Source organism: Phyllobates terribilis, unplaced genomic scaffold, assembly GCF_046119375.1.
Source record: "Phyllobates terribilis strain yellow unplaced genomic scaffold, ASM4611937v1 Scaffold_124__1_contigs__length_5142088, whole genome shotgun sequence".
In the NCBI taxonomy this organism is placed as follows: Eukaryota; Metazoa; Chordata; class Amphibia; order Anura; family Dendrobatidae; genus Phyllobates; species Phyllobates terribilis.
Genome location: NW_027362884.1, coordinates 3363537 through 3391159, shown reverse-complemented (window position 1 = coordinate 3391159; position 27623 = coordinate 3363537). Strand labels below are relative to the sequence as shown.

Sequence of the window (27623 nt, the reverse complement as noted above, 5' to 3'; positions counted from 1 at the left end):
TCCTAGTGCTGAGGGCGCTGAGTGGATAAAGGTGGGTCCTAAGAAAAAGAAAAAGGGTGGTTCGGAGGAGGCAGCAGGAGGTGAACAGATGGACACTTCTCCAGAAGGGGACGTGGACGCTGGACCCTCAGGGGTTTCGGTCTCCGCTGCTACAGGTGGGGACCGGGATCTTGCTGCCTCTGAAGAGTCAGAGGCTCTGCCTTGTGCGCAACCTCCTCCTATAGGACGACCTTCTACAGGTCAAACAGGGGCGGCGGAACCCCTCGGGGACCCACCTGATGAGGAACTGCATGGCCAGCCAATGGAGACCCAGCGGGTTCTGCCAGCCAGCCCTCCGAGCTATGCCAGTGTAGCGTCGGGTTTATATAAATGTGGTAATCTTTCCTCCTCCACGGAGACTCTCGTGACGATACTATCAGATGAGGAGGGAGGCGCAAGCCCAGTGGTCTGATCAGGTTCATCGGACAGGTAAATCCGTTGCTCTTAGTTACCTAAGTAAAATTTCTACATTTTCTAATGATGGCTGAACTCAAAGGTATTTCCCTCAACGTGAGAGGCATAAAATCTAACACGAGAAGAACTGCTCTTTTTAATTTTTTTACGTGTTTTACTGCATCTGTATTTTTTCTGCAAGAATGTAATATCCCACATGAAATGTCATATCAAAAATATAAAGATGAGTGGAAGTGTGGGCCATCTGTCTGGTCCGGATCGAATGCTGCAGGATCAGCGGGTGTAGCCATACTTTTTAAAGGGAACGTTTTAATTGATTTTATTCAGGAAATTTTACCAGGTCGTATTTTATTAGTGAAAGCTTTTATTGATGGTATTAGATGGCAGTTTTTAAATTTTTATGGATCCCCAGAGAAAAATGAAAGAGCCGAAATGCTTGATCTTTTACCATTATTTATTAATAACTCTGAACCTTTTATCTTAGCAGGGGATTTTAATTGTGTTTTAAAAGGTGAAAACCGGCGCTCCAGCTCTGTAAGCAGGAACTACGATAAAACCTCAGGTATGCTACATGATATAGTCAAAGATGCTAAATTGATAGACATATATAAAGAGTGTCATAGTGACAGCACAGAGGACGCCGGTTTCACTTGGAGCAATTCTAATTGTAGCTCTAGGATTGATTTTATTTTTGGTTCAGATAAAACAATACCTGCCAAATGTGAAGTTTTAACTAATATATTTTCAGACCATAAACTTTTATCCTTTACCATAAAAGTAAATGACAACAAAAAATGTGGTAAGAAAAGCTGGAAAATGAACGTATCCCTTTTAACCGACTCGCAGATTTTATCAGATTTTATTGAGTTTTATAGGAAATGTAGAAAAGGGAAAAAAACAAGTGAGACTATGAGTGTATGGTGGGATAGAATGAAAGTAAAAATAAAAGACTTTTTTATTAAAAAGAGTATATGTAGAGCCAAAGAAAAATATGAAGAATATAGAATTTTAAATACCCGCCTACAAACATTATTTAAGCTCAGAGACAATGGGATAGATGTACAAGTTGATATTTCAAACTTAAAAGAAGAGATTTCAAAATGGCTAGAACAAAAAGGAAAAGAGATAATTTTTCGTTCTAGAGTACAACATATAGAAGAAAATGAAAAGTGTTCCAGATATTTTTTTAGGAAAAATAAAAAAGAAAAAGTGATAATTGACCATATAGATGGTGAGAATAATCTAAAAAATATGCTGGGTAAAGTTGAGGTTTTTTTTTCTAATCTTTTTAATGGAAAAAATATAGATAATAAATTAATGGATGATTCGCTGCAAGGACTAACAGCTGTTTTAGATCCCGCATCCCAAGAGTTTTTATCCCAAGTTTTAACGGAACAAGAAGTGTTAAAAACTATTAAAAGTTTTAAAACTGGAAAGGTCCCTGGTCCTGATGGCATCCCAATAGAATTTTATGTATGTTTTTATGATATTTTAAAAGATGATTTGTTTTATTTGTTTACTGAGGTTTTTAATAATAAGGTTTTATTAAATTCCTGGAAGAAAGGTGAAGTCTCCCTCCTATACAAAAAAGGCGATAAATCAAAATTAGAAAACTGGAGACCAATAACACTTTTAAATTGTGACTATAAAATAATGGCTAAAATTTGTGCAAATCGTCTAAAAGAAGTCATCAGCAAAGTTATTCATTCTAATCAAGTGTGTGGGGTGCCGGGGCGCAGTATATGGGACAATCTGAATTTAGTGAAAGACTGTATTGAGGATGTGAAAGACAGAAAGGGGAAAATGGCGATTTTATCTATTGATTTTGAAAAAGCATTTGACCGTGTCTCACACTTTTATCTTTTTAAAGTTTTAGAGAAAATGGGCATACCAGAAGGGTTTTTACTATCGCTTAAAGCATTTTACAAGGATTGTACAAGTAAGATTTTAGTGAATGGTTTTAAGACACAAGAGGTATTTTTACGGTCAGGGGTGAAACAGGGATGCCCTCTGTCCCCCCTACTGTTTATCTGTGCACTGGAACCAATGTTATGTGCAATACGCCAAAATAAACAGATATGCGGTGTCCCTCTGCCTGGAAGCGGTGGTTTGGAGGCCAAGGTTGTAGGCTACATGGATGACGTGGCGGTCTTGTGTACAGATGCACCATCACTTACGGCCACTCTCCATCAAGTGCAATCCTTTTGCCTAGCTTCTGGTTTTAAAATCAATTTTAATAAGTGTAACATTTTAAGTGTTGGGGGGATGATTTTACGTGATGTACCAATTAATGTCTCCGAATCCATTTCCATTTTAGGTATATCATTCACTGAAAATAATGATGGTTATAATAGTTGGGAAACAGTTATACAGAAAGTAAATACGAAAATATGTATGTGGAACATGAGGAGACTTACAATGGAGGGTAAAGTATTGGTTTTAAAGATGGTGATTTTACCTCTTTTATTGTATCTTAGCATGGTTTTCCCCCCGCCTGTTAATGTTTTAAAAAAGATAACCAAAACCTGTTTTACCTTCTTTTGGAACTCAAAAATGGAAAAGCTGAAAAGAGAAATCGTGATGAAATCAAAAGTAAAAGGTGGTAAAGATTTTCCAGATTTTAATAGGTTTCTTTTAATCCATCTGTTCGTTTACTGTTTTAATGCCCTTTTTAAGAATCACTATTGGTCCTTTTTTATGCGTTTTAATACAGGATTTTTTATGAGAAAGTTTGGATGGTATGAAGTTAATATATCTGTGCCCCATGCTTTTAATTTGTCGACGCATTATGAGATTTTAAGGAAAATAGTGTCCGATTTTAATTTAGGGACTAAGAAAATAGAGGAATTAAGAAATAGTAAGAAACTAATTAAAGAAATACGTAAAAGTGAGGAAATATGTAATGTTGACAGATATGATGATGACAAATCTATGTCTATCTGGAAAATGATTAACGTTTTTTATCTTTTTAATGAACAGAGAGATCTGGCTTGGAGTTGCATGCACCGCTGTCTTCCTTGCCGGGCATTCCAATACAGAAGAGGATTTGTGAGGTCTGCCATCTGCCCAAGAGCCGGATGCCAAGACGAGGAAACGGTGGAACATCTATTATGGACATGTAATTTTGCAAAGGATTTCTGGAGAAGACTGCTCCCCCTACTGGAAAGGGTGGCAGACCTCAAGGACTTTACATATAAAACTGTGCTATACGGACTTATGGAATGCCCCACAATGGACCAGTACACAATGGCTTGGAAGACAGTGAACTGCGCCAAGTCATCTCTCTGGAAAGCGCGCAACATTGCTATTTTTAAACAAGATGTTTTATCAGTGAATGATGTTTTAAGTTTATGTTTATGTGAAATGTATACTTATTATTTAATTGACAAAAAGAAGAATGTACATATTTCCAAAAAATGGCTTGTTGACCAATGGAACCTAATTATTTAAAATCTTTGTATTTTTTTGTTTTGTAAATTTCATTTGTCTTTTAACGTTTGGTATTTGTGTAATTATGCTTGTAATTTGTTAAAGTTTTAATAAACGGTTTTATCCCTCTGCAGGGGATAGCCAAATTAAAAAATCTGTTCTTATCAGTTTAACATCTGATACGTCCCCTATCTGGGGACCATATATTAAATGGATTTTTAGAACAGGGAGATGGAAAAAGAGCTTGCTCTGTCCACTCCACGCATTGACCTGGTATTGCAGTATCTCCAGGACCGGTGCACCCCTTCTTTAATGCAGTTTCTAAAATCAGAAAGAATTGAATTCAATGTTTTTTGTTCATTTTGCTTGTTTGTCGGATTTTGGGATGGACTCTTTGGCTTTGCTTTTCTTCTCCTCATTGGATTTTTCATGTTCAAAGTTGCAGAAGCCAGATTACAAGCTCATTTTGGTTCAACTTCAGCAACTGTGCATTGCATTGCCATGTAATGTGATGCAATGCTATCTTTCTAGCTCTCCCTTTTTACTTCCTTTTGGATAAACAGACATATTAGGCAAGCATTTTGGAGCTTTCACCTAAATAACTACAGGTGGTGAGATAAGCTGCACAATATAATTGACCTTTCAGTATATTGTTGCACACACACCATCTATTTAGCAAATGCCCTTGTTATCAACAGCAGCCTTTTAAACTCACCTGAGCTAACAGGTATGTGCGCTGGTTACTCTGCTGCGCTTAAAATTTCTTTTTTGGTCTGCTACAATGCCTTTTCTGAAACGTTGTCTCCTTCTGCTGGAACACTGACTTCTTTCATTTAATGCCTGCAGACTATAAAAGAGAACCCAACCCAAAAAGTTTGGTTGATTAGTCTGTGGCATTCTGTTAAACTGTTGCTTATGGCGGTCTCTGTGAGCTTCTCAGCGACATTCAGCCAGCCAGGTATCCTGCCTGCAGTAGATGGAATGTGGCAATGGAACGCTGGCTGCGCGTGTCATAATAGGCTCTGAGCCTTTATATACCTGTGCACAGCAGCAGCCACCTTCAGTCTGCTGCTGGACAGCCAGCAGCAGCAGCAGCAGGAGAGGTATGTAATCAGGAGCCCTCCTGCTAAGGGTAGACAGCTGCTCGTTCCACCCCACCCCCCGCCTTAATTGGTTCTCCTCCCTTCCAATGGTGTTGAGGCGGGTGGAAACAGCAGGGGGTGAAGGTGCTGTGTTTAAAGAGGTGGAGTTAGGCAGATCTAAAACGCGTGGATTGCAGCAGCAGCAAGCCGAAAAGTGCAGGCATGTAAGGGATCTAGAGGTTGACAACATGTCTTCTTAACGGGAGTCCAGGAGCTCATCTCCACAAATGGACTTTTCAGGATCCTTGGGTGGCTCCGTAGTTTGAAACCAATTCTGGTTATCGCTTCTCGGCCTTTTGGCTAAGATCAAGTGTAGTATCTGTTCTTATCAGTTTAATATCTGATACGTCCCCTATCTGGGGACCATATATTAAATGGATTTTTAGAACAGGGAGATGGAAAAAGAGCTTGCTCTGTCCACTCCACGCATTGACCTGGTATTGCAGTATCTCCAGGACCGGTGCACCCCTTCTTTAATGCAGTTTCTAAAATCAGAAAGAATTGAATTCAATGTTTTTTGTTCATTTTGCTTGTTTGTCGGATTTTGGGATGGACTCTTTGGCTTTGCTTTTCTTCTCCTCATTGGATTTTTCATGTTCAAAGTTGCAGAAGCCAGATTACAAGCTCATTTTGGTTCAACTTCAGCAACTGTGCATTGCATTGCCATGTAATGTGATGCAATGCTATCTTTCTAGCTCTCCCTTTTTACTTCCTTTTGGATAAACAGACATATTAGGCAAGCATTTTGGAGCTTTCACCTAAATAACTACAGGTGGTGAGATAAGCTGCACAATATAATTGACCTTTCAGTATATTGTTGCACACACACCATCTATTTAGCAAATGCCCTTGTTATCAACAGCAGCCTTTTAAACTCACCTGAGCTAACAGGTATGTGCGCTGGTTACTCTGCTGCGCTTAAAATTTCTTTTTTGGTTTGCTACAATGCCTTTTCTGAAACGTTGTCTCCTTCTGCTGGAACACTGACTTCTTTCATTTAATGCCTGCAGACTATAAAAGAGAACCCAACCCAAAAAGTTTGGTTGATTAGTCTGTGGCATTCTGTTAAACTGTTGCTTATGGCGGTCTCTGTGAGCTTCTCAGCGACATTCAGCCAGCCAGGTATCCTGCCTGCAGTAGATGGAATGTGGCAATGGAACGCTGGCTGCGCGTGTCATAATAGGCTCTGAGCCTTTATATACCTGTGCACAGCAGCAGCCACCTTCAGTCTGCTGCTGGACAGCCAGCAGCAGCAGCAGCAGGAGAGGTATGTAATCAGGAGCCCTCCTGCTAAGGGTAGACAGCTGCTCGTTCCACCCCACCCCCCGCCTTAATTGGTTCTCCTCCCTTCCAACGGTGTTGAGGCGGGTGGGAACAGCAGGGGGTGAAGGTGCTGTGTTTAAAGAGGTGGAGTTATGCAGATCTAAAACGCGTGGATTGCAGCAGCAGCAAGCCGAAAAGTGCAGGCATGTAAGGGATCTAGAGGTTGACAACATGTCTTCTTAACGGGAGTCCAGGAGCTCATCTCCACAAATGGACTTTTCAGGATCCTTGGGTGGCTCCGTAGTTTGAAACCAATTCTGGTTATCGCTTCTCGGCCTTTTGGCTAAGATCAAGTGTAGTATCTGTTCTTATCAGTTTAATATCTGATACGTCCCCTATCTGGGGACCATATATTAAATGGATTTTTAGAACAGGGAGATGGAAAAAGAGCTTGCTCTGTCCACTCCACGCATTGACCTGGTATTGCAGTATCTCCAGGACCGGTGCACCCCTTCTTTAATGCAGTTTCTAAAATCAGAAAGAATTGAATTCAATGTTTTTTGTTCATTTTGCTTGTTTGTCGGATTTTGGGATGGACTCTTTGGCTTTGCTTTTCTTCTCCTCATTGGATTTTTCATGTTCAAAGTTGCAGAAGCCAGATTACAAGCTCATTTTGGTTCAACTTCAGCAACTGTGCATTGCATTGCCATGTAATGTGATGCAATGCTATCTTTCTAGCTCTCCCTTTTTACTTCCTTTTGGATAAACAGACATATTAGGCAAGCATTTTGGAGCTTTCACCTAAATAACTACAGGTGGTGAGATAAGCTGCACAATATAATTGACCTTTCAGTATATTGTTGCACACACACCATCTATTTAGCAAATGCCCTTGTTATCAACAGCAGCCTTTTAAACTCACCTGAGCTAACAGGTATGTGCGCTGGTTACTCTGCTGCGCTTAAAATTTCTTTTTTGGTTTGCTACAATGCCTTTTCTGAAACGTTGTCTCCTTCTGCTGGAACACTGACTTCTTTCATTTAATGCCTGCAGACTATAAAAGAGAACCCAACCCAAAAAGTTTGGTTGATTAGTCTGTGGCATTCTGTTAAACGGTTGCTTATGGCGGTCTCTGTGAGCTTCTCAGCGACATTCAGCCAGCCAGGTATCCTGCCTGCAGTAGATGGAATGTGGCAATGGAACGCTGGCTGCGCGTGTCATAATAGGCTCTGAGCCTTTATATACCTGTGCACAGCAGCAGCCACCTTCAGTCTGCTGCTGGACAGCCAGCAGCAGCAGCAGCAGCAGCAGGAGAGGTATGTAATCAGGAGCCCTCCTGCTAAGGGTAGACAGCTGCTCGTTCCACCCCACCCCCCGCCTTAATTGGTTCTCCTCCCTTCCAACGGTGTTGAGGCGGGTGGGAACAGCAGGGGGTGAAGGTGCTGTGTTTAAAGAGGTGGAGTTATGCAGATCTAAAACGCGTGGATTGCAGCAGCAGCAAGCCGAAAAGTGCAGGCATGTAAGGGATCTAGAGGTTGACAACATGTCTTCTTAACGGGAGTCCAGGAGCTCATCTCCACAAATGGACTTTTCAGGATCCTTGGGTGGCTCCGTAGTTTGAAACCAATTCTGGTTATCGCTTCTCGGCCTTTTGGCTAAGATCAAGTGTAGTATCTGTTCTTATCAGTTTAATATCTGATACGTCCCCTATCTGGGGACCATATATTAAATGGATTTTTAGAACAGGGAGATGGAAAAAGAGCTTGCTCTGTCCACTCCACGCATTGACCTGGTATTGCAGTATCTCCAGGACCGGTGCACCCCTTCTTTAATGCAGTTTCTAAAATCAGAAAGAATTGAATTCAATGTTTTTTGTTCATTTTGCTTGTTTGTCGGATTTTGGGATGGACTCTTTGGCTTTGCTTTTCTTCTCCTCATTGGATTTTTCATGTTCAAAGTTGCAGAAGCCAGATTACAAGCTCATTTTGGTTCAACTTCAGCAACTGTGCATTGCATTGCCATGTAATGTGATGCAATGCTATCTTTCTAGCTCTCCCTTTTTACTTCCTTTTGGATAAACAGACATATTAGGCAAGCATTTTGGAGCTTTCACCTAAATAACTACAGGTGGTGAGATAAGCTGCACAATATAATTGACCTTTCAGTATATTGTTGCACACACACCATCTATTTAGCAAATGCCCTTGTTATCAACAGCAGCCTTTTAAACTCACCTGAGCTAACAGGTATGTGCGCTGGTTACTCTGCTGCGCTTAAAATTTCTTTTTTGGTTTGCTACAATGCCTTTTCTGAAACGTTGTCTCCTTCTGCTGGAACACTGACTTCTTTCATTTAATGCCTGCAGACTATAAAAGAGAACACAACCCAAAAAGTTTGGTTGATTAGTCTGTGGCATTCTGTTAAACTGTTGCTTATGGCGGTCTCTGTGAGCTTCTCAGCGACATTCAGCCAGCCAGGTATCCTGCCTGCAGTAGATGGAATGTGGCAATGGAACGCTGGCTGCGCGTGTCATAATAGGCTCTGAGCCTTTATATACCTGTGCACAGCAGCAGCCACCTTCAGTCTGCTGCTGGACAGCCAGCAGCAGCAGCAGCAGGAGAGGTATGTAATCAGGAGCCCTCCTGCTAAGGGTAGACAGCTGCTCGTTCCACCCCACCCCCCGCCTTAATTGGTTCTCCTCCCTTCCAACGGTGTTGAGGCGGGTGGGAACAGCAGGGGGTGAAGGTGCTGTGTTTAAAGAGGTGGAGTTATGCAGATCTAAAACGCGTGGATTGCAGCAGCAGCAAGCCGAAAAGTGCAGGCATGTAAGGGATCTAGAGGTTGACAACATGTCTTCTTAACGGGAGTCCAGGAGCTCATCTCCACAAATGGACTTTTCAGGATCCTTGGGTGGCTCCGTAGTTTGAAACCAATTCTGGTTATCGCTTCTCGGCCTTTTGGCTAAGATCAAGTGTAGTATCTGTTCTTATCAGTTTAATATCTGATACGTCCCCTATCTGGGGACCATATATTAAATGGATTTTTAGAACAGGGAGATGGAAAAAAAGCTTGCTCTGTCCACTCCACGCATTGACCTGGTATTGCAGTATCTCCAGGACCGGTGCACCCCTTCTTTAATGCAGTTTCTAAAATCAGAAAGAATTGAATTCAATGTTTTTTGTTCATTTTGCTTGTTTGTCGGATTTTGGGATGGACTCTTTGGCTTTGCTTTTCTTCTCCTCATTGGATTTTTCATGTTCAAAGTTGCAGAAGCCAGATTACAAGCTCATTTTGGTTCAACTTCAGCAACTGTGCATTGCATTGCCATGTAATGTGATGCAATGCTATCTTTCTAGCTCTCCCTTTTTACTTCCTTTTGGATAAACAGACATATTAGGCAAGCATTTTGGAGCTTTCACCTAAATAACTACAGGTGGTGAGATAAGCTGCACAATATAATTGACCTTTCAGTATATTGTTGCACACACACCATCTATTTAGCAAATGCCCTTGTTATCAACAGCAGCCTTTTAAACTCACCTGAGCTAACAGGTATGTGCGCTGGTTACTCTGCTGCGCTTAAAATTTCTTTTTTGGTTTGCTACAATGCCTTTTCTGAAACGTTGTCTCCTTCTGCTGGAACACTGACTTCTTTCATTTAATGCCTGCAGACTATAAAAGAGAACCCAACCCAAAAAGTTTGGTTGATTAGTCTGTGGCATTCTGTTAAACTGTTGCTTATGGCGGTCTCTGTGAGCTTCTCAGCGACATTCAGCCAGCCAGGTATCCTGCCTGCAGTAGATGGAATGTGGCAATGGAACGCTGGCTGCGCGTGTCATAATAGGCTCTGAGCCTTTATATACCTGTGCACAGCAGCAGCCACCTTCAGTCTGCTGCTGGACAGCCAGCAGCAGCAGCAGCAGGAGAGGTATGTAATCAGGAGCCCTCCTGCTAAGGGTAGACAGCTGCTCGTTCCACCCCAACCCCCGCCTTAATTGGTTCTCCTCCTTTCCAACGGTGTTGAGGCGGGTGGGAACAGCAGGGGGTGAAGGTGCTGTGTTTAAAGAGGTGGAGTTATGCAGATCTAAAACGCGTGGATTGCAGCAGCAGCAAGCCGAAAAGTGCAGGCATGTAAGGGATCTAGAGGTTGACAACATGTCTTCTTAACGGGAGTCCAGGAGCTCATCTCCACAAATGGACTTTTCAGGATCCTTGGGTGGCTCCGTAGTTTGAAACCAATTCTGGTTATCGCTTCTCGGCCTTTTGGCTAAGATCAAGTGTAGTATCTGTTCTTATCAGTTTAATATCTGATACGTCCCCTATCTGGGGACCATATGTTAAATGGATTTTTAGAACAGGGAGATGGAAAAAGAGCTTGCTCTGTCCACTCCACGCATTGACCTGGTATTGCAGTATCTCCAGGACCGGTGCACCCCTTCTTTAATGCAGTTTCTAAAATCAGAAAGAATTGAATTCAATGTTTTTTGTTCATTTTGCTTGTTTGTCGGATTTTGGGATGGACTCTTTGGCTTTGCTTTTCTTCTCCTCATTGGATTTTTCATGTTCAAAGTTGCAGAAGCCAGATTACAAGCTCATTTTGGTTCAACTTCAGCAACTGTGCATTGCATTGCCATGTAATGTGATGCAATGCTATCTTTCTAGCTCTCCCTTTTTACTTCCTTTTGGATAAACAGACATATTAGGCAAGCATTTTGGAGCTTTCACCTAAATAACTACAGGTGGTGAGATAAGCTGCACAATATAATTGACCTTTCAGTATATTGTTGCACACACACCATCTATTTAGCAAATGCCCTTGTTATCAACAGCAGCCTTTTAAACTCACCTGAGCTAACAGGTATGTGCGCTGGTTACTCTGCTGCGCTTAAAATTTCTTTTTTGGTTTGCTACAATGCCTTTTCTGAAACGTTGTCTCCTTCTGCTGGAACACTGACTTCTTTCATTTAATGCCTGCAGACTATAAAAGAGAACCCAACCCAAAAAGTTTGGTTGATTAGTCTGTGGCATTCTGTTAAACTGTTGCTTATGGCGGTCTCTGTGAGCTTCTCAGCGACATTCAGCCAGCCAGGTATCCTGCCTGCAGTAGATGGAATGTGGCAATGGAACGCTGGCTGCGCGTGTCATAATAGGCTCTGAGCCTTTATATACCTGTGCACAGCAGCAGCCACCTTCAGTCTGCTGCTGGACAGCCAGCAGCAGCAGCAGCAGGAGAGGTATGTAATCAGGAGCCCTCCTGCTAAGGGTAGACAGCTGCTCGTTCCACCCCACCCCCCGCCTTAATTGGTTCTCCTCCCTTCCAACGGTGTTGAGGCGGGTGGGAACAGCAGGGGGTGAAGGTGCTGTGTTTAAAGAGGTGGAGTTATGCAGATCTAAAACGCGTGGATTGCAGCAGCAGCAAGCCGAAAAGTGCAGGCATGTAAGGGATCTAGAGGTTGACAACATGTCTTCTTAACGGGAGTCCAGGAGCTCATCTCCACAAATGGACTTTTCAGGATCCTTGGGTGGCTCCGTAGTTTGAAACCAATTCTGGTTATCGCTTCTCGGCCTTTTGGCTAAGATCAAGTGTAGTATCTGTTCTTATCAGTTTAATATCTGATACGTCCCCTATCTGGGGACCATATATTAAATGGATTTTTAGAACAGGGAGATGGAAAAAGAGCTTGCTCTGTCCACTCCACGCATTGACCTGGTATTGCAGTATCTCCAGGACCGGTGCACCCCTTCTTTAATGCAGTTTCTAAAATCAGAAAGAATTGAATTCAATGTTTTTTGTTCATTTTGCTTGTTTGTCGGATTTTGGGATGGACTCTTTGGCTTTGCTTTTCTTCTCCTCATTGGATTTTTCATGTTCAAAGTTGCAGAAGCCAGATTACAAGCTCATTTTGGTTCAACTTCAGCAACTGTGCATTGCATTGCCATGTAATGTGATGCAATGCTATCTTTCTAGCTCTCCCTTTTTACTTCCTTTTGGATAAACAGACATATTAGGCAAGCATTTTGGAGCTTTCACCTAAATAACTACAGGTGGTGAGATAAGCTGCACAATATAATTGACCTTTCAGTATATTGTTGCACACACACCATCTATTTAGCAAATGCCCTTGTTATCAACAGCAGCCTTTTAAACTCACCTGAGCTAACAGGTATGTGCGCTGGTTACTCTGCTGCGCTTAAAATTTCTTTTTTGGTTTGCTACAATGCCTTTTCTGAAACGTTGTCTCCTTCTGCTGGAACACTGACTTCTTTCATTTAATGCCTGCAGACTATAAAAGAGAACCCAACCCAAAAAGTTTGGTTGATTAGTCTGTGGCATTCTGTTAAACTGTTGCTTATGGCGGTCTCTGTGAGCTTCTCAGCGACATTCAGCCAGCCAGGTATCCTGCCTGCAGTAGATGGAATGTGGCAATGGAACGCTGGCTGCGCGTGTCATAATAGGCTCTGAGCCTTTATATACCTGTGCACAGCAGCAGCCACCTTCAGTCTGCTGCTGGACAGCCAGCAGCAGCAGCAGCAGGAGAGGTATGTAATCAGGAGCCCTCCTGCTAAGGGTAGACAGCTGCTCGTTCCACCCCACCCCCCGCCTTAATTGGTTCTCCTCCCTTCCAACGGTGTTGAGGCGGGTGGGAACAGCAGGGGGTGAAGGTGCTGTGTTTAAAGAGGTGGAGTTATGCAGATCTAAAACGCGTGGATTGCAGCAGCAGCAAGCCGAAAAGTGCAGGCATGTAAGGGATCTAGAGGTTGACAACATGTCTTCTTAACGGGAGTCCAGGAGCTCATCTCCACAAATGGACTTTTCAGGATCCTTGGGTGGCTCCGTAGTTTGAAACCAATTCTGGTTATCGCTTCTCGGCCTTTTGGCTCAGATCAAGTGTCTGGACATCAGGTTCCTTGAGTGCTAGCCCTCGGCCTTCCAGCATCGCCACTCCGGTGGCTTAAGCTGGATGCTGCTATAGGGGGAGAGTGAGGAGGAAACGGGAAGGCGATTTCCGTGGCTGACTATGGGAGTCAAGCTGAAATTTGCTGGGACCGGGGACCCCCGGGTCAAGAATGGATTTCGCATTGAGATTTCCGAGGAGAAGAAGGGACATTTTTCCATGTCCTACCTGGTGAATGCCATCTTCTATGAAGCATTGAAGATTAAGAAGTCGGACATTCTTTGCCTGCAGGAATTTAGAAGTCATGGAAGGTATGTGCTGGTTCTTTCTACTATGGCTGCTTGCCAAAATCTTTATAGAACCTTGAAAGGCCATACTGAGAACTCCCTCCTAGATGGACTCACTTTTACTGTCCTCTATTCAAAGGGGGATGTTCCTGTTGTTGTGTTTATGCACAATCCCTTTATCCCCCAGGAGGACATTACTGTATTCTTGAGGAGGCATTGTACTTATGTGCATTTTTCCCACAAGATCTCGAATGAAGAAGGCTTGTGGACTGGCAAATACAAGTACTTTGTTCGTTTTGCTACAGACCCCGAGGGGCCAGGGGGCATACATTATCCTCCTATGAGTTTCTCTATTGGGAGAGACACTGGTTTCTTGTACTTTCCTGATGCTCCTTTTTTCTGCAGAAGATGTAACAAGTATGGTCATGTCCAGGAGTCCTGCAGGTATCCGCCAACCTGCAGGAGGTGTAACACGTCTGGTCATATGGCGAAAGACTGCAAGAACCAGGTAAAGTGTGATGCTTGTGGTGAGGAGGGGCATGTTCTTAGGCAGTGTCAAGCTGGAACCACTCCTAAGTCTTTTGCTCAAGTGGTCGCGGAGGGGCCTGCTGTTCCTTCGACTTCTACTAGGGTTCCACAAGGTCCCCTTCCGGATGTCGGGGAGGCAACTGCTCCCCAAGAGGAAGAGGATGGCACTCAGATGGACGACATATTTGAAGATGCCCAGCTTCAGCCTCCTGCGTCAGGAGGCTTTGACATGGTGATTCCAGAGGTGATGTCACCTTTCCCTCCCCAGTTTGGTGTCCGTGGTGAGGGGGAAATGGACTTGTCCAATTCTCCTGTCATATCTTGGTGCAATACTGCTTCAGAGGAGATCGGGGGCGGTGGCCAAGGGGACTTGTCTGCTGTCCGTTTCTCTGATGAGGAGGATCCTGATGTGGTCAAGAAGAAGCCAAGGACTGAGTGTTCATCCATTGCTGCCGTGTGTGATAGCCCGGTGGACTCTCGTGCTTACCCGTCAGATGTATTTTCTCCTGACATTGTTACATTTGGCATTCAGCCAAATGGTAATAGCTTTGCTTTGCTTGATGAAGGTTGAGTTGATGTTTTCTTTCTTTTTTTTTTCAGGTTATGTGTGATCCCCTTTAGTTATGCCGCATCATTCTGGATGGGACATTGTGTCCCTTAATGTTAGGCAAATTAGATCTGTTACCCGAAGAACAACAGTTCTGGATTATCTAAAGGGTTTGAGTGCAGATGTCTATTGTCTACAAGAGTGTGGGATTACTGAATCTCCAGGAGATAAGGACTGGCCTTATGGCCAGTATGTTTGGTCGGGGTCCAGCTTTAACAAAAATGATGGTGTGGGGATTTTAGTTGGTAATAAGAATATTACTATTGATAGTTACACGGTTGTGGAGGTGGGTCGCTGCATTATTGTTTTTTTGAGTTATAGGGGGTGGAAGGTTAGAATGATTAATTTATATTGTCCTACTAAAAAAGAGGAGCGGCTTGCTCTTCTTGAGAAATTGAGTTTTTTTCTTCCTGGAAAAATTCCTACAGTTTTTGTTGGTGACTGTAATTGTGTCACAGAAGGTAATGTGGACATTACGGGAAAAAAGTTATCTCAACTTATTTCTGATTTTTCTTTCTTAGACGCTGCAATACTTGAGTATGGCTTTCCACCACCGCCTACATATTATGCTGACCGTGGTAATATTTCATCGAGGATAGATAGGATGTTATTTTCCAAAAATATGGTTTGTTCAAGTTATGTTCAACATAAGGTACCTTTTTCTGATCATGAGTGTTTGCGTGGAGTTTTTAGTGCGAATGGGGACATGGTGTTTGGGGGTGGGGTTTGGAAATTGAATACGAGGTTGTTGGAGGATGAGGAGGTGATGAGTGAGTTGGAGAAAAGGTATGCAAGTTGGAGGTGGCGTAAGCGTGATTTTGGTAGTGTGCTTGAATGGTGGGATTGGGTGAAATTACAGTTAAAAACTTTCTTTAAAAAATGGGGCTACAAAAAAGCTGCCAGATATCGTAATAGATTTAATGACTTAAGTAGACGGATTGATTGGTTGCGTGGGTGTGTTAGGAAAGGAATGGATATGTCTGATCAGCTTGAGGTTGCTAAGAATGAGTTAAAATGTCTTCTGGATGAAAAAGGTAAAGAGATTATTTACCGTACCAAGTTAGAGCATTTGGAAAAGAATGAAAAGTGCACCAGGTACTTTTTTAAAAAAATGAATGGAAGGAAGTTGGATTTGAGTGAAGTGGTAGGTGAAGATGGATCTAGTGTGGTTGGGAAGAATGTGTTGAATGAGGTGAATGGCTTCTATAGTAAGTTGTACGATGAGAAATGGATTGATCCTGGACTTGTGTCGCATGTATTGAGTGGTATGGAGAAGAGACTTGGTTCGGATGAATGTGATGCTTTGTGTGAGGATGTTATTTTGGATGAGGTGAGGAATGTTGTTATGAGTGCTAAAAAGAATAAGACGCCTGGGAAGGATGGGTTGCCTGTGGAGCTGTATGTGAAAGCTTGGGAGTTTTTGGGTAAGGACTTGACTGAGGTTTGTAGGTATATGTGGATGAATGGTGTTTTGTGTGACAGTATGAAAGAGGGTATAGTGGTTCTTGTGTTTAAGAAGGGTGAGAAAAAGCGTTTGGAGAACTGGAGACCCATATCATTGCTTAACGCTGATTATAAGGTCTACAGTAAATTGTTAGCAAATCGTATGCGTGAGGTGATTGGTAGGGTTGTGGAGGATGACCAAGTGTGTGCCGTGCCTGGTCGGAGTATAAGTGATAATTTGTTATTGTTAAGGGATATGCTTGGGGATTGTAAGACTAGAAAGCAGAAGTGTATGGTGTTAGCAATTGATTTCGAAAAGGCTTTTGATAGAGTTTCGCATGTGTTTCTGTTTAAAGTATTGGAGAGGATGGGTTTCCCTAGGGTTTTTCTGAATGGAGTTAAGTCTTTATATGATTATGTGTCAAGTGAGTTTTTAGTGAATGGATGGTTGTCTGACAAAGTGATGATTAGGTCTGGTGTAAGACAGGGGTGCCCTATGTCCCCTGTCTTGTTTGTATGTGTGATTGAGCCTTTGCTGTGTTTAGTGAGACGTGAGAAAATGATGAGAGGATTGTTAGTGCCTGGGAGTGGTGGTAAGCATGTGAAGGTGTTAGGTTACATGGATGATGTTGTGATGGTGAGTGAAAGTATGGCTTCAATGAGTAGGGTGAGGTTGCTTTTGGATTTTTTCTGTGGTGCATCAGGTTTTAGAGTTAACTGGACTAAGTGTAGTTTCAAATGCTTTGGAGATGACAGTATTCGTATGGAAGGTGTTAAGTATGAGGAGAGTGCAATTAAGGTTTTAGGGGTATTTTTCAATGATGATCTGAAAGGAAATGAGAGTTGGGACGAGTGTGGTATGCGTGTTGAGCGAAAATTGAATTTTTGGAGAATGAGAGATCTTTCTTTGCGGGGCAAAGTTCTAGTTATCAAAGCAGTGATCTTACCCATTCTGCTTTTTGTGGCCATAATTTTTCCATCCCCTTTTAGGAAAGTGAAGAGAGTTGAGAAAATGATTTTTTCCTTTTTCTGGTGCAGCAAGATGGAGAAGCTGAAGAGGGAAAGCCTTTATAAGGCCTGCCAGCATGGTGGTTTGGGATTTCCTAATGTTGAGGTTTTTTTAGGGCTCCATTATATTAAGACGATTGTGGTATTGTTGGGTAAAGGTAATAAGGGTGCATGTATGGCAAGTTATTCTGCAGGATGGATGTTGTATGGGTTAGGTTGGAGAAAGAGGGATGCGAGAGTGCCTGTGTCTTTTAAGTGTCCGGTGTGGTATGAGGTGATTGAGAAGTTTGTCAAGAAGTATGATTTGCTGAGTGTGCCGGTGGATGAGTTTAGAATGACTAAGAGGGTGTATAGGAAATTGTGTGCAAATGAGGTCGAGTCTAATATTGTTGGTTTGAGAGGGAATGAGGTTGCGGATGCTTGGAGAAAGTTGGGTATGTATGGGATGTCCAACAAACAGAAGGATGTAGTGTGGATGGCGTTTCACAATATTCTTCCAGTGAGAGACGTTCAAAAGAAGAGAGGTTTGATTAGGTCGGATGTTTGTCCAAGAGATGGATGTAATGGTTGTGAGACGGTTATGCATCTGATGTGGAATTGTGATTTTGCGCAAGACGTGTGGAAATGTGTAGGGGGGTTGTGTAGGAGTTTGGCAGGAGTGACTTTTGTGGATTGGCGTGTGGTTATGTTTGGTATTGGTGCAAGTGGACGTGTAAAGGAGAGAGTTTTGTGGTTAATTATGGCTTGTGTGTTAGAAAGTTTGTGGGATGTGAGGAATCTTTGTGTATTTAAAAGGAAATCAATTACAGTAAATGAATGTATTAGGATTATTCTTTCTAGGCTATTTTTGATTTACAAGATGGATAGTAGTAGCGGTGGTGGAACAGATGCCGAGGGAATATGGAAATTTAAAAAGTGGAGGCATATTGTAAAATTTCAGTGATCTTTTGGTTTATATTAATAAGATGTTCTTCTTTCTGTAATATTAGGTTACTTTATGCTTAATAAATATGGCCATGATGATGAGAAGTTTTTTTTGCAACAGTTTTGGTATATCCTACTGATTTGCTATAAAACTAACCTGAATGGTTTAAAAAAAAAAAAATAATCTGTTCTTATCAGTTTAATATCTGATACGTCCCCTATCTGGGGACCATATATTAAATGGATTTTTAGAACAGGGAGATGGAAAAAGAGCTTGCTCTGTCCACTCCACGCATTGACCTGGTATTGCAGTATCTCCAGGACCGGTGCACCCCTTCTTTAATGCAGTTTCTAAAATCAGAAAGAATTGAATTCAATGTTTTTTGTTCATTTTGCTTGTTTGTCGGATTTTGGGATGGACTCTTTGGCTTTGCTTTTCTTCTCCTCATTGGATTTTTCATGTTCAAAGTTGCAGAAGCCAGATTACAAGCTCATTTTGGTTCAACTTCAGCAACTGTGCATTGCATTGCCATGTAATGTGATGCAATGCTATCTTTCTAGCTCTCCCTTTTTACTTCCTTTTGGATAAACAGACATATTAGGCAAGCATTTTGGAGCTTTCACCTAAATAACTACAGGTGGTGAGATAAGCTGCACAATATAATTGACCTTTCAGTATATTGTTGCACACACACCATCTATTTAGCAAATGCCCTTGTTATCAACAGCAGCCTTTTAAACTCACCTGAGCTAACAGGTATGTGCGCTGGTTACTCTGCTGCGCTTAAAATTTCTTTTTTGGTTTGCTACAATGCCTTTTCTGAAACGTTGTCTCCTTCTGCTGGAACACTGACTTCTTTCATTTAATGCCTGCAGACTATAAAAGAGAACCCAACCCAAAAAGTTTGGTTGATTAGTCTGTGGCATTCTGTTAAACTGTTGCTTATGGCGGTCTCTGTGAGCTTCTCAGCGACATTCAGCCAGCCAGGTATCCTGCCTGCAGTAGATGGAATGTGGCAATGGAACGCTGGCTGCGCGTGTCATAATAGGCTCTGAGCCTTTATATACCTGTGCACAGCAGCAGCCACCTTCAGTCTGCTGCTGGACAGCCAGCAGCAGCAGCAGCAGGAGAGGTATGTAATCAGGAGCCCTCCTGCTAAGGGTAGACAGCTGCTCGTTCCACCCCACCCCCCGCCTTAATTGGTTCTCCTCCCTTCCAACGGTGTTGAGGCGGGTGGGAACAGCAGGGGGTGAAGGTGCTGTGTTTAAAGAGGTGGAGTTATGCAGATCTAAAACGCGTGGATTGCAGCAGCAGCAAGCCGAAAAGTGCAGGCATGTAAGGGATCTAGAGGTTGACAACATGTCTTCTTAACGGGAGTCCAGGAGCTCATCTCCACAAATGGACTTTTCAGGATCCTTGGGTGGCTCCGTAGTTTGAAACCAATTCTGGTTATCGCTTCTCGGCCTTTTGGCTAAGATCAAGTGTAGTATCTGTTCTTATCAGTTTAATATCTGATACGTCCCCTATCTGGGGACCATATATTAAATGGATTTTTAGAACAGGGAGATGGAAAAAGAGCTTGCTCTGTCCACTCCACGCATTGACCTGGTATTGCAGTATCTCCAGGACCGGTGCACCCCTTCTTTAATGCAGTTTCTAAAATCAGAAAGAATTGAATTCAATGTTTTTTGTTCATTTTGCTTGTTTGTCGGATTTTGGGATGGACTCTTTGGCTTTGCTTTTCTTCTCCTCATTGGATTTTTCATGTTCAAAGTTGCAGAAGCCAGATTACAAGCTCATTTTGGTTCAACTTCAGCAACTGTGCATTGCATTGCCATGTAATGTGATGCAATGCTATCTTTCTAGCTCTCCTTTTTACTTCCTTTTGGATAAACAGACATATTAGGCAAGCATTTTGGAGCTTTCACCTAAATAACTACAGGTGGTGAGATAAGCTGCACAATATAATTGACCTTTCAGTATATTGTTGCACACACACCATCTATTTAGCAAATGCCCTTGTTATCAACAGCAGCCTTTTAAACTCACCTGAGCTAACAGGTATGTGCGCTGGTTACTCTGCTGCGCTTAAAATTTCTTTTTTGGTTTGCTACAATGCCTTTTCTGAAACGTTGTCTCCTTCTGCTGGAACACTGACTTCTTTCATTTAATGCCTGCAGACTATAAAAGAGAACCCAACCCAAAAAGTTTGGTTGATTAGTCTGTGGCATTCTGTTAAACTGTTGCTTATGGCGGTCTCTGTGAGCTTCTCAGCGACATTCAGCCAGCCAGGTATCCTGCCTGCAGTAGATGGAATGTGGCAATGGAACGCTGGCTGCGCGTGTCATAATAGGCTCTGAGCCTTTATATACCTGTGCACAGCAGCAGCCACCTTCAGTCTGCTGCTGGACAGCCAGCAGCAGCAGCAGCAGGAGAGGTATGTAATCAGGAGCCCTCCTGCTAAGGGTAGACAGCTGCTCGTTCCACCCCACCCCCCGCCTTAATTGGTTCTCCTCCCTTCCAACGGTGTTGAGGCGGGTGGGAACAGCAAGGGGTGAAGGTGCTGTGTTTAAAGAGGTGGAGTTATGCAGATCTAAAACGCGTGGATTGCAGCAGCAGCAAGCCGAAAAGTGCAGGCATGTAAGGGATCTAGAGGTTGACAACATGTCTTCTTAACGGGAGTCCAGGAGCTCATCTCCACAAATGGACTTTTCAGGATCCTTGGGTGGCTCCGTAGTTTGAAACCAATTCTGGTTATCGCTTCTCGGCCTTTTGGCTAAGATCAAGTGTAGTATCTGTTCTTATCAGTTTAATATCTGATACGTCCCCTATCTGGGGACCATATATTAAATGGATTTTTAGAACAGGGAGATGGAAAAAGAGCTTGCTCTGTCCACTCCATGCATTGACCTGGTATTGCAGTATCTCCAGGACCGGTGCACCCCTTCTTTAATGCAGTTTCTAAAATCAGAAAGAATTGAATTCAATGTTTTTTGTTCATTTTGCTTGTTTGTCGGATTTTGGGATGGACTCTTTGGCTTTGCTTTTCTTCTCCTCATTGGATTTTTCATGTTCAAAGTTGCAGAAGCCAGATTACAAGCTCATTTTGGTTCAACTTCAGCAACTGTGCATTGCATTGCCATGTAATGTGATGCAATGCTATCTTTCTAGCTCTCCCTTTTTACTTCCTTTTGGATAAACAGACATATTAGGCAAGCATTTTGGAGCTTTCACCTAAATAACTACAGGTGGTGAGATAAGCTGCACAATATAATTGACCTTTCAGTATATTGTTGCACACACACCATCTATTTAGCAAATGCCCTTGTTATCAACAGCAGCCTTTTAAACTCACCTGAGCTAACAGGTATGTGCGCTGGTTACTCTGCTGCGCTTAAAATTTCTTTTTTGGTTTGCTACAATGCCTTTTCTGAAACGTTGTCTCCTTCTGCTGGAACACTGACTTCTTTCATTTAATGCCTGCAGACTATAAAAGAGAACCCAACCCAAAAAGTTTGGTTGATTAGTCTGTGGCATTCTGTTAAACTGTTGCTTATGGCGGTCTCTGTGAGCTTCTCAGCGACATTCAGCCAGCCAGGTATCCTGCCTGCAGTAGATGGAATGTGGCAATGGAACGCTGGCTGCGCGTGTCATAATAGGCTCTGAGCCTTTATATACCTGTGCACAGCAGCAGCCACCTTCAGTCTGCTGCTGGACAGCCAGCAGCAGCAGCAGCAGGAGAGGTATGTAATCAGGAGCCCTCCTGCTAAGGGTAGACAGCTGCTCGTTCCACCCCACCCCCCGCCTTAATTGGTTCTCCTCCCTTCCAACGGTGTTGAGGCGGGTGGGAACAGCAGGGGGTGAAGGTGCTGTGTTTAAAGAGGTGGAGTTATGCAGATCTAAAACGCGTGGATTGCAGCAGCAGCAAGCCGAAAAGTGCAGGCATGTAAGGGATCTAGAGGTTGACAACATGTCTTCTTAACGGGAGTCCAGGAGCTCATCTCCACAAATGGACTTTTCAGGATCCTTGGGTGGCTCCGTAGTTTGAAACCAATTCTGGTTATCGCTTCTCGGCCTTTTGGCTAAGATCAAGTGTAGTATCTGTTCTTATCAGTTTAATATCTGATACGTCCCCTATCTGGGGACCATATATTAAATGGATTTTTAGAACAGGGAGATGGAAAAAGAGCTTGCTCTGTCCACTCCACGCATTGACCTGGTATTGCAGTATCTCCAGGACCGGTGCACCCCTTCTTTAATGCAGTTTCTAAAATCAGAAAGAATTGAATTCAATGTTTTTTGTTCATTTTGCTTGTTTGTCGGATTTTGGGATGGACTCTTTGGCTTTGCTTTTCTTCTCCTCATTGGATTTTTCATGTTCAAAGTTGCAGAAGCCAGATTACAAGCTCATTTTGGTTCAACTTCAGCAACTGTGCATTGCATTGCCATGTAATGTGATGCAATGCTATCTTTCTAGCTCTCCCTTTTTACTTCCTTTTGGATAAACAGACATATTAGGCAAGCATTTTGGAGCTTTCACCTAAATAACTACAGGTGGTGAGATAAGCTGCACAATATAATTGACCTTTCAGTATATTGTTGCACACACACCATCTATTTAGCAAATGCCCTTGTTATCAACAGCAGCCTTTTAAACTCACCTGAGCTAACAGGTATGTGCGCTGGTTACTCTGCTGCGCTTAAAATTTCTTTTTTGGTTTGCTACAATGCCTTTTCTGAAACGTTGTCTCCTTCTGCTGGAACACTGACTTCTTTCATTTAATGCCTGCAGACTATAAAAGAGAACCCAACCCAAAAAGTTTGGTTGATTAGTCTGTGGCATTCTGTTAAACTGTTGCTTATGGCGGTCTCTGTGAGCTTCTCAGCGACATTCAGCCAGCCAGGTATCCTGCCTGCAGTAGATGGAATGTGGCAATGGAACGCTGGCTGCGCGTGTCATAATAGGCTCTGAGCCTTTATATACCTGTGCACAGCAGCAGCCACCTTCAGTCTGCTGCTGGACAGCCAGCAGCAGCAGCAGGAGATTTAAGTAATCAGGAGCCCTCCTGCTAAGGGTAGACAGCTGCTCGTTCCACCCCACCCCCCGCCTTAATTGGTTCTCCTCCCTTCCAACGGTGTTGAGGCGGGTGGGAACAGCAGGGGGTGAAGGTGCTGTGTTTAAAGAGGTGGAGTTATGCAGATCTAAAACGCGTGGATTGCAGCAGCAGCAAGCCGAAAAGTGCAGGCATGTAAGGGATCTAGAGGTTGACAACATGTCTTCTTAACGGGAGTCCAGGAGCTCATCTCCACAAATGGACTTTTCAGGATCATTGGGTGGCTCCGTAGTTTGAAACCAATTCTGGTTATCGCTTCTCGGCCTTTTGGCTAAGATCAAGTGTAGTATCTGTTCTTATCAGTTTAATATCTGATACGTCCCCTATCTGGGGACCATATATTAAATGGATTTTTAGAACAGGGAGATGGAAAAAGAGCTTGCTCTGTCCACTCCATGCATTGACCTGGTATTGCAGTATCTCCAGGACCGGTGCACCCCTTCTTTAATGCAGTTTCTAAAATCAGAAAGAATTGAATTCAATGTTTTTTGTTCATTTTGCTTGTTTGTCGGATTTTGGGATGGACTCTTTGGCTTTGCTTTTCTTCTCCTCATTGGATTTTTCATGTTCAAAGTTGCAGAAGCCAGATTACAAGCTCATTTTGGTTCAACTTCAGCAACTGTGCATTGCATTGCCATGTAATGTGATGCAATGCTATCTTTCTAGCTCTCCCTTTTTACTTCCTTTTGGATAAACAGACATATTAGGCAAGCATTTTGGAGCTTTCACCTAAATAACTACAGGTGGTGAGATAAGCTGCACAATATAATTGACCTTTCAGTATATTGTTGCACACACACCATCTATTTAGCAAATGCCCTTGTTATCAACAGCAGCCTTTTAAACTCACCTGAGCTAACAGGTATGTGCGCTGGTTACTCTGCTGCGCTTAAAATTTCTTTTTTGGTTTGCTACAATGCCTTTTCTGAAACGTTGTCTCCTTCTGCTGGAACACTGACTTCTTTCATTTAATGCCTGCAGACTATAAAAGAGAACCCAACCCAAAAAGTTTGGTTGATTAGTCTGTGGCATTCTGTTAAACTGTTGCTTATGGCGGTCTCTGTGAGCTTCTCAGCGACATTCAGCCAGCCAGGTATCCTGCCTGCAGTAGATGGAATGTGGCAATGGAACGCTGGCTGCGCGTGTCATAATAGGCTCTGAGCATTTATATACCTGTGCACAGCAGCAGCCACCTTCAGTCTGCTGCTGGACAGCCAGCAGCAGCAGCAGCAGGAGAGGTATGTAATCAGGAGCCCTCCTGCTAAGGGTAGACAGCTGCTCGTTCCACCCCACCCCCCGCCTTAATTGGTTCTCCTCCCTTCCAACGGTGTTGAGGCGGGTGGGAACAGCAGGGGGTGAAGGTGCTGTGTTTAAAGAGGTGGAGTTATGCAGATCTAAAACGCGTGGATTGCAGCAGCAGCAAGCCGAAAAGTGCAGGCATGTAAGGGATCTAGAGGTTGACAACATGTCTTCTTAACGGGAGTCCAGGAGCTCATCTCCACAAATGGACTTTTCAGGATCCTTGGGTGGCTCCGTAGTTTGAAACCAATTCTGGTTATCGCTTCTCGGCCTTTTGGCTAAGATCAAGTGTAGTATCTGTTCTTATCAGTTTAATATCTGATACGTCCCCTATCTGGGGACCATATATTAAATGGATTTTTAGAACAGGGAGATGGAAAAAAAGCTTGCTCTGTCCACTCCACGCATTGACCTGGTATTGCAGTATCTCCAGGACCGGTGCACCCCTTCTTTAATGCAGTTTCTAAAATCAGAAAGAATTGAATTCAATGTTTTTTGTTCATTTTGCTTGTTTGTCGGATTTTGGGATGGACTCTTTGGCTTTGCTTTTCTTCTCCTCATTGGATTTTTCATGTTCAAAGTTGCAGAAGCCAGATTACAAGCTCATTTTGGTTCAACTTCAGCAACTGTGCATTGCATTGCCATGTAATGTGATGCAATGCTATCTTTCTAGCTCTCCCTTTTTACTTCCTTTTGGATAAACAGACATATTAGGCAAGCATTTTGGAGCTTTCACCTAAATAACTACAGGTGGTGAGATAAGCTGCACAATATAATTGACCTTTTAGTATATTGTTGCACACACACCATCTATTTAGCAAATGCCCTTGTTATCAACAGCAGCCTTTTAAACTCACCTGAGCTAACAGGTATGTGCGCTGGTTACTCTGCTGCGCTTAAAATTTCTTTTTTGGTTTGCTACAATGCCTTTTCTGAAACGTTGTCTCCTTCTGCTGGAACACTGACTTCTTTCATTTAATGCCTGCAGACTATAAAAGAGAACCCAACCCAAAAAGTTTGGTTGATTAGTCTGTGGCATTCTGTTAAACTGTTGCTTATGGCGGTCTCTGTGAGCTTCTCAGCGACATTCAGCCAGCCAGGTATCCTGCCTGCAGTAGATGGAATGTGGCAATGGAACGCTGGCTGCGCGTGTCATAATAGGCTCTGAGCCTTTATATACCTGTGCACAGCAGCAGCCACCTTCAGTCTGCTGCTGGACAGCCAGCAGCAGCAGCAGCAGGAGAGGTATGTAATCAGGAGCCCTCCTGCTAAGGGTAGACAGCTGCTCGTTCCACCCCACCCCCCGCCTTAATTGGTTCTCCTCCCTTCCAACGGTGTTGAGGCGGGTGGGAACAGCAGGGGGTGAAGGTGCTGTGTTTAAAGAGGTGGAGTTATGCAGATCTAAAACGCGTGGATTGCAGCAGCAGCAAGCCGAAAAGTGCAGGCATGTAAGGGATCTAGAGGTTGACAACATGTCTTCTTAACGGGAGTCCAGGAGCTCATCTCCACAAATGGACTTTTCAGGATCCTTGGGTGGCTCCGTAGTTTGAAACCAATTCTGGTTATCGCTTCTCGGCCTTTTGGCTAAGATCAAGTGTAGTATCTGTTCTTATCAGTTTAATATCTGATACGTCCCCTATCTGGGGACCATATATTAAATGGATTTTTAGAACAGGGAGATGGAAAAAGAGCTTGCTCTGTCCACTCCACGCATTGACCTGGTATTGCAGTATCTCCAGGACCGGTGCACCCCTTCTTTAATGCAGTTTCTAAAATCAGAAAGAATTGAATTCAATGTTTTTTGTTCATTTTGCTTGTTTGTCGGATTTTGGGATGGACTCTTTGGCTTTGCTTTTCTTCTCCTCATTGGATTTTTCATGTTCAAAGTTGCAGAAGCCAGATTACAAGCTCATTTTGGTTCAACTTCAGCAACTGTGCATTGCATTGCCATGTAATGTGATGCAATGCTATCTTTCTAGCTCTCCCTTTTTACTTCCTTTTGGATAAACAGACATATTAGGCAAGCATTTTGGAGCTTTCACCTAAATAACTACAGGTGGTGAGATAAGCTGCACAATATAATTGACCTTTCAGTATATTGTTGCACACACACCATCTATTTAGCAAATGCCCTTGTTATCAACAGCAGCCTTTTAAACTCACCTGAGCTAACAGGTATGTGCGCTGGTTACTCTGCTGCGCTTAAAATTTCTTTTTTGGTTTGCTACAATGCCTTTTCTGAAACGTTGTCTCCTTCTGCTGGAACACTGACTTCTTTCATTTAATGCCTGCAGACTATAAAAGAGAACCCAACCCAAAAAGTTTGGTTGATTAGTCTGTGGCATTCTGTTAAACTGTTGCTTATGGCGGTCTCTGTGAGCTTCTCAGCGACATTCAGCCAGCCAGGTATCCTGCCTGCAGTAGATGGAATGTGGCAATGGAACGCTGGCTGCGCGTGTCATAATAGGCTCTGAGCCTTTATATACCTGTGCACAGCAGCAGCCACCTTCAGTCTGCTGCTGGACAGCCAGCAGCAGCAGCAGCAGGAGAGGTATGTAATCAGGAGCCCTCCTGCTAAGGGTAGACAGCTGCTCGTTCCACCCCACCCCCCGCCTTAATTGGTTCTCCTCCCTTCCAACGGTGTTGAGGCGGGTGGGAACAGCAGGGGGTGAAGGTGCTGTGTTTAAAGAGGTGGAGTTATGCAGATCTAAAACGCGTGGATTGCAGCAGCAGCAAGCCGAAAAGTGCAGGCATGTAAGGGATCTAGAGGTTGACAACATGTCTTCTTAACGGGAGTCCAGGAGCTCATCTCCACAAATGGACTTTTCAGGATCCTTGGGTGGCTCCGTAGTTTGAAACCAATTCTGGTTATCGCTTCTCGGCCTTTTGGCTAAGATCAAGTGTAGTATCTGTTCTTATCAGTTTAATATCTGATACGTCCCCTATCTGGGGACCATATATTAAATGGATTTTTAGAACAGGGAGATGGAAAAAGAGCTTGCTCTGTCCACTCCACGCATTGACCTGGTATTGCAGTATCTCCAGGACCGGTGCACCCCTTCTTTAATGCAGTTTCTAAAATCAGAAAGAATTGAATTCAATGTTTTTTGTTCATTTTGCTTGTTTGTCGGATTTTGGGATGGACTCTTTGGCTTTGCTTTTCTTCTCCTCATTGGATTTTTCATGTTCAAAGTTGCAGAAGCCAGATTACAAGCTCATTTTGGTTCAA

The 27623-nt window shown here is 43.1% G+C and overlaps 14 non-coding genes and 1 pseudogene across 14 annotated transcripts; all 15 read left to right on the top strand.

The window, feature by feature from the left end:
- Positions 1-4004: 4004 nt before the first annotated feature.
- LOC141203193 (U2 spliceosomal RNA) lies at positions 4005-4189 on the top strand. The gene has a single exon (XR_012274326.1). It is a non-coding gene; the product is annotated as a U2 spliceosomal RNA (small nuclear RNA).
- A 1115-nt stretch (positions 4190-5304) lies between these two features.
- Positions 5305-5495, top strand: LOC141203374 (U2 spliceosomal RNA). The gene has a single exon (XR_012274419.1). It is a non-coding gene; the product is annotated as a U2 spliceosomal RNA (small nuclear RNA).
- A 1115-nt stretch (positions 5496-6610) lies between these two features.
- On the top strand, positions 6611-6801 carry LOC141203373 (U2 spliceosomal RNA). The gene has a single exon (XR_012274418.1). It is a non-coding gene; the product is annotated as a U2 spliceosomal RNA (small nuclear RNA).
- A 1121-nt stretch (positions 6802-7922) lies between these two features.
- LOC141203372 (U2 spliceosomal RNA) lies at positions 7923-8113 on the top strand. Its single transcript, XR_012274417.1, has one exon. It is a non-coding gene; the product is annotated as a U2 spliceosomal RNA (small nuclear RNA).
- Positions 8114-9228: 1115 nt separating this feature from the next.
- On the top strand, positions 9229-9419 carry LOC141203824 (U2 spliceosomal RNA). The gene has a single exon (XR_012274849.1). It is a non-coding gene; the product is annotated as a U2 spliceosomal RNA (small nuclear RNA).
- Positions 9420-10534: 1115 nt separating this feature from the next.
- Positions 10535-10725, top strand: LOC141203761 (U2 spliceosomal RNA). The gene has a single exon (XR_012274788.1). It is a non-coding gene; the product is annotated as a U2 spliceosomal RNA (small nuclear RNA).
- Positions 10726-11840: 1115 nt separating this feature from the next.
- LOC141203371 (U2 spliceosomal RNA) lies at positions 11841-12031 on the top strand. Its single transcript, XR_012274416.1, has one exon. It is a non-coding gene; the product is annotated as a U2 spliceosomal RNA (small nuclear RNA).
- A 6110-nt stretch (positions 12032-18141) lies between these two features.
- Positions 18142-18317, top strand: LOC141203247 (U2 spliceosomal RNA; annotated as a pseudogene).
- Positions 18318-19432: 1115 nt separating this feature from the next.
- Positions 19433-19623, top strand: LOC141203370 (U2 spliceosomal RNA). Its single transcript, XR_012274415.1, has one exon. It is a non-coding gene; the product is annotated as a U2 spliceosomal RNA (small nuclear RNA).
- Positions 19624-20737: 1114 nt separating this feature from the next.
- LOC141203753 (U2 spliceosomal RNA) lies at positions 20738-20928 on the top strand. The gene has a single exon (XR_012274780.1). It is a non-coding gene; the product is annotated as a U2 spliceosomal RNA (small nuclear RNA).
- Positions 20929-22043: 1115 nt separating this feature from the next.
- On the top strand, positions 22044-22234 carry LOC141203369 (U2 spliceosomal RNA). Its single transcript, XR_012274414.1, has one exon. It is a non-coding gene; the product is annotated as a U2 spliceosomal RNA (small nuclear RNA).
- Positions 22235-23346: 1112 nt separating this feature from the next.
- Positions 23347-23537, top strand: LOC141203752 (U2 spliceosomal RNA). Its single transcript, XR_012274779.1, has one exon. It is a non-coding gene; the product is annotated as a U2 spliceosomal RNA (small nuclear RNA).
- A 1115-nt stretch (positions 23538-24652) lies between these two features.
- LOC141203823 (U2 spliceosomal RNA) lies at positions 24653-24843 on the top strand. Its single transcript, XR_012274848.1, has one exon. It is a non-coding gene; the product is annotated as a U2 spliceosomal RNA (small nuclear RNA).
- A 1115-nt stretch (positions 24844-25958) lies between these two features.
- On the top strand, positions 25959-26149 carry LOC141203368 (U2 spliceosomal RNA). Its single transcript, XR_012274413.1, has one exon. It is a non-coding gene; the product is annotated as a U2 spliceosomal RNA (small nuclear RNA).
- Positions 26150-27264: 1115 nt separating this feature from the next.
- Positions 27265-27455, top strand: LOC141203359 (U2 spliceosomal RNA). The gene has a single exon (XR_012274412.1). It is a non-coding gene; the product is annotated as a U2 spliceosomal RNA (small nuclear RNA).
- The last annotated feature ends 168 nt before the right edge of the window (positions 27456-27623 follow it).